The following is a 6,429-nucleotide window of genomic DNA, read 5'->3' as shown; positions in this document are numbered from 1 at the left end:
GGTTGTAGATCAGTGGCCTACATGGGTCTAGGGGAAAGGTACGGTGTCGGCGGTTAATAGGGAAAGGAGTGGTACGCATGTACCTTATCTGGTCAGGGGCAACATGGGTGTCCATGTAGCGGTACGTGTGGACCACACAGTGGGCAGCCATGCTTTGGTTCTTGTGCAGCCATGGTACGGGCACCTTGGTAAGTGTGTACGGTCTAAATTTTGGGGTGGGATCCCAAAATTTAGGGCGTTGGCCTCGATTTGCGTGTCGGACCGCCTCGAGGGGGTGAAATTTTTGTTTGTCCGAGAGGTTCTCCTGGTTGTTGGGGTGCAGACCGTTCGTCAATCGGATGCCTGGTCGTGCATTTATTAAGGTCTAAAGGTCGTCGCTTTTTAACTAAAAATGACTGAAATTTTCGTATAAGCTTGATCCGGTGTCCATTTTGGATGCTGTAAAATCCTATATTAGGGTAAAATCGTGCACAGATTCTTAATTTGGGCTCAAAATTTGAAGATTCTAAGTAGAAATGACTCATTTAATATAATCACTGATTTTTATACTATAAAAACTCATAAATTTATCTATTACATGGACATTTCTTTATTAGTGAAGATGGGTATGTTACATCCTTCCCCCCTTAAAGAAATCAAGATATCCTCATCTCGTCCCATGAATTGGGGTTAATCCTTTAAGAGTGTAGCTTCATCTTCCCAAGTTGCATCCTCTTCAGGGTAATCTTTCCACTGTACTAGATGTTCTACAAGAGTTCTATTTCGGAGTTGCCTTTCCCTAGAATCTATGATGCTACTGGGCTGTAATTCAAGGACTCCTTGAGTAGGGATTACAACTTGTTCATCATCAAGAATATGATCGAGACTGGGTACATAAGGTTTTAACAAACTTACATGAAATACATTGTGGACTTTGATATAGGTTGGGAGTTGGATTTTATAGGCACTTTTACCTAGACACTTGATAACTGTATAGGGGCCACAATACCTAGGACTGAGCTTCTTATATTTGCCAAGTGATAGAGAACTTTGTTTGGGTCACACTCATAGAAGAACTTTGTCTCCTTCCTTGAAGATCCTTTCTCAGACCTCTCGTCAGTGTCAGCATAATGTTTTTGTTGATCTTGGGCAGCTTTAATATCCTTTTGGATTACTTTGGTTTGTTTCTCCATCTCTTCGAGCATTTTCCTGGATGCCTCAACTCTTATGGTCGGATCAGAGAAATTTAGAGAAGACAAGCATTCTTGCCCATAGAGTGCTGTGACATTTCTATGCTTTGATGATAAGATGCATTGTAGGCAAATTCTAGCAGAGGAAGGTATTGAATCCGCCTTCTTGGTTCCCATCCACAATATGCTCTGAGAATGTCTTCAATTACTTGATTGACTCTCTCAACTTGGCCATCGGTCTCTGGATGATAAGCTGTGCTAAAGCAAAGTTGAGTTCCCAGGGCTTGAAATAAGGACTGCCAAAACTTTGAAGTGAAGTCAGAATCTCGGTCACTTACTATTCTTTTTGGGAGACCATGAAGTTTGAGGACTTCCTTGATGAATATTCGAGTAACATCAGAAGCTTTGAAGGTCTTCTTTGCTGACATAAGGTGAGCTACTTTGGTAAGTAAGTCCACTACTACCAGAATGGAGTCATATCCTCCTTGAACAGTGGTGGGGAGACTTGTGACAAAATCCATACTAATGCACTCCCACTTCATTTGGGGAACATCTTGGGGAACATCCAAGGGTTGAAGTTTCCCAAGCATCTTGACCTAACATGCATCACATCTGCACCATGATCACCTGTGATAATCAAGTCATCCACATAGATGACTAGTAAAACAATCCCATGCTGTGTCTTCTTCACATAGAGTGAAGAATCTGCTGTAGAAATATGAAAACCAAGTGAGATAAGATATTTGCTCATCTTATCACTCCAGGCACGTGGTGCTTGCTTCAGACCATATAATGCCTTTTTCAACCTGCATACGTGAGTGGGATATCTAGGGTGTACATACCCTTACAGCTGTGCCATGTATACTTCCTCTTGTAGATCTCCATGCAGAAATGCATTCTTAACATCCATCTGATGCATTTCCCAGCCATTAGCTGCAGCCATAGCAATGACTGCTCTCACTCTGCCCATCTTAGCCACTGGACTAAACGTCTCATCATAATCCAATCCTTGGGTCTGTGCATAACCCTTTGCTACCAATCTTGCTTTATGTCTCTCAATAGAACCATCAGATTTGCACTTTACTTTGTAAACCCATTTACATCCAATAACGTTCTTGTCCTTTGGTAGTGCAACCAAGTCCCATGTATCATTATGGACCAATGCATCCATCTCAACATCCATTGCTTTTTCCCATACATGCTCTCCAATAGCCTCTGTATAGCATGTAGGTTCCACATGCTTCACCATAGATGTCATATATGCATAGTGCATAGCAAAATCTCTGTATGTCAATCTGTCAACAGGATATCTGACTCTCTGGGATCTCCGCAATGCCTGCGGGTCACTCTGTACACCTGTAACTCTAGCATGTGGTGGCACATATCTGTCCTGCCTAGCACCAGGTGTGCGTAAAACAGGTATGCCAAGCTCCTCATCCAAACTCTCAGAACTAGATGACTCATATCCTGTGATTCCAATTCCTTCAACTTTCTTTTTGCCTTTATCCATAGCACTACTCCCAGTGCTTACACTCTCATGCCTCAAACGTCCTGACCATGGACGTACACTGCTACTCTCAGCTTCTGCTGTGCTGGCCCAGACATAGTAGTAGAACTAGAACTTGCTTGTGGTGGCAAGTTCACATGAACATCAGCCTCAAGTGACTCAATAACACCCTCATCTTTTGCTTTATACCAACTAGCAAGCTCATCAAACACCACATCACGTGAGATGACCACTTGTCTAGTTTGTGGATTATAACACTTGTAGGCCTTTCGATCCTGTGCATATCCAACAAATACACATTTCTCTGCTTTAGGATCCAACTTCCTTCTTCTTTCATCAGGCACATGCACATAAGCTATGCATCCAAAAACTTTAAGATGTCCAATGTCTGGCCTGTAACCTGTAAGCCGCATCTCTGGCGTGCTTCCATGAATGGCTGCTGTAGGTGTTTTGTTCAATATATATACTGCAGTAGCACATGCTTCTGCCCAATAGTAATCTGGCATGCTCTTTTCATTAAGCATTGCCCTTGCCACTTCACATATGACTCTATTCTTTCTCTCAGCCACACCATTCTGCTGAGGTGTATACCTGCAAGTCAGTTGTCTTCTTATTCCATGCTTCCTCAAGAAATGCTCAAAAGCTTTTGAGGTGTATTCACCACCTCCATCTATCCTCAGACATTTAATCCAACAGCCATACTGCTTTTCTGCAAAAGCTTTGAAAGCCATGAATTTTTCCAACACTTCACTCTTCTCTTTGAGAAAGTATATCCATGTCATCCTGCTGAAATCATCTATGAATGTAACATAGTATAAACTGCCTTTGATAGATGGGTTTTGTGCAGGACCCCATACATCACTATGTACGATCTCAAGTGGCCTGTTACTCATATTTCCTTCTCTAGGAAACCTCAACCTTGCCTGCTTCCCAAACTGACAGGCTTCACAAACATGCATATGTCCATCATATTTGAACCTAGGCAATCCATTGACAATGCCTCTTGTTTGCATGTTCTTTAATCTCTGTATATTGACATGGCCAATCCTCTTGTGCCACATATCAATGTCCTGTACCACATTCCTGCTCTTTGAGAACATGGCTGATTTTAGCTCAGGAATTCCAGCATCCAGCTTAAACAATCTTCCTTCTTTCTTACCTTTAGCAATCACTCTACATCCATGTTTAAAATCTTCAACGAAGCATCCATGCTCATTGAATCTAACCTGTAATCCCTGTTCTACCATTTGACCAACTGAGGCCAAGCTTTTAGTGATCGAAGGCACATACAGCACATCTGACATAGACTTTGTCTGACCATTATGCATGACCAATGGTACACTTCCAACATGTGTAATGACATGCTGGGTATCATCACCTGTTTCCACATAGCCTTTTACATCCATAGGCTTCATGTGCTCAAACCATTCTCCATGACACGTCATATGGTTTGATGCTCCTGAGTCCATATACCATGTATCATCATTCTCAGCATTTGTTGTCATAGAACCCACAACATGCTTCATGGCAAACAAATGATTTGCAGTTCCATCATTGCTACTTGATGCATAGTTACCACCATGTTGTGCATGGTTTCCACCATAATGACCACCACGTTGTGCTCTTCCCCCTCTCAAATCATTCTGTTTGCGGAAACAATCTCTCGCTATATGACCATATTTGCCACAATAATGGCATTCCACATCTTGCATAGAATTTTGTTGGCCTTGCCAACGTCCTCTTCCACGGGGGTTACCACGACCTCTTTGAGGGGTATATCCATGACCACCTCGAGCACCATATGAAGGTTGAAAATTCTGTTGTGGAGGTCTATCCTGCCATCCACGACCATTACCACCACGTCCACATGATGCGAATCTCCCCCTGCCTCTAAAGCCTCTCTGCGAGTAGAAAGCCTGATTTCTGCCATCATCATGGCTAGTAGATGCATCCAGAAATGAATCACTGAGCTTGATTTCCTCAACCAATAAGAGTGAAACCAACTCATCGAAGTCGGGTAGACCTGTACTCCTCACTGAGATAGATGTATCAAAGGATTTGTATTCCTTGCCAAGACCACGCAAGGTAATATCCACCAAATCATCATCAGGCATGGGGGCATTTATTGTGGCCAATGCATCTGCAAACTCCTTGATTTCTTGCACATAATCATGTATGCTCCTTTTATTCCTTTTCACATTGTGTATCTGCTGTCGCAATTGAGACTTGCGAGCACTCGTATCTGTATCAAACATCTTGACCAAAGTATCCCATGCATCTTTGGGATTCTCAGCATCCTGAATGTGTATGAGCATAGCATCAGAAATGCATATAGACAAATAATGCAGCACTTTGAATGCTCTCTCTGACCATTGCTTATGAGCAATAGCATCAGAAATGCATATAGACAAATAATGCAGCACTTTGAATGCGCTCTCTGACCATTGCTTATGAGCAATAAGCTGCTGCTGTGTAGGTTGCCGAGGTAGCTCAGGCTCAGGCTCAGCACCTGTAATGAGATTCCAAAATCCTTTTCCTTTCAAGAAACTCTTTATCCTGTACTTCCATGCCTGGAAGTTCTTCCTATCCAGCTTTTCACCAACAATCTGAACTGGATTGTCCGACATGTTGCTCAATGCGTACACCTTCCGCACACTTCAAATCTGTAAATGAGCCTTCCTCAGCTCAACCACACTCCAATGAATGTTCCAGATACTCCAAGGTAGCCAACAAACTCCAAATTTGATGTAGAAAATCAACCTGTAATCATCCGAGATGAACTGACTCACTTAGTGCGGGATACCCTGAATTGACACGCCTTCCAAGGCTCCAAATCGCAATGTAATGGTGCAATCAAGTCTAGGCAACTTGCATTGACATCTAATGAACCTCAATGTTGAGTATCAACTCCATCTGACATGTGTAATTATCAATTTTTGAAAACCCCTTTTTCTGTTTTTGGAAAAACCAGAAAAAACCAGAAAAACCAGTAATGATTTGGCTCTAATTTCTTCAATATTTGACCAAATTGAGCAACCAGGCATTCATTGTCTTAGCAATAGTGTCCATCAACTCCATGTAAGAGGAATTTGTCCAATTGTAAAACACCAAAGATTAATTGCTCGATTAAAATGCTCTGTTTCTCTGCAACCAGTGGACAGCCTGTTTTAATCAGCTCATTCCCAGCTCAATTAGGCATCATTGACCAAACAAATCACATAGCCCTCTTCTCCAAGATGTAAAGCATCCAATTGCTAAAACAATTGTGGAAGTAATCAAGCACATAAGTGAAATTTGACCTCCTCGTGTGAAAAATACCAAAAAACTGTCTTGTTTTCTCTGTATGGGCTACGCCGCCTGCAAATCAGGGGTTTGGGAGTGGTTGTAGGGTTAATTGATGATGTATAATAGTCCCTAACACTACTAGGTAGGTGTGTAATCCACCAATGATTGGATTTTTGCTAAATACATGCTCCAAATGCTTCAATTTTGGGCTTCTTTTTCACTGTTTTGTGAGAGCTCAAAAACCAGAGTTTTCCACTCAATTAAATGCAATCAAATTGCTCCAAAAGTTGTTCAAGGCTTGCACATGGGTTGCTAATACATCCCTCTTTGACAAATGCATATGTCTTTTGCCAGAATCACACGTATTTCCACCATACATCAATGTTGTCAAGCTTTAATGGAAAGCTTCAAAAAACAGAATTTTGCTTTGCTTTGATTTGCTCTAAAATGCTTTGCTTTTGCCTGTTT

The sequence above is a fragment of the Cibotium barometz genome, chromosome 22, assembly GCF_041138505.1.
Source record: "Cibotium barometz isolate CiBa-2024 chromosome 22, ASM4113850v1, whole genome shotgun sequence".
In the NCBI taxonomy this organism is placed as follows: domain Eukaryota; kingdom Viridiplantae; phylum Streptophyta; class Polypodiopsida; order Cyatheales; family Cibotiaceae; genus Cibotium; species Cibotium barometz.
The sequence above is the reverse complement of the archived record's forward strand: the minus strand, read 5'-3'. Positions refer to the sequence as shown.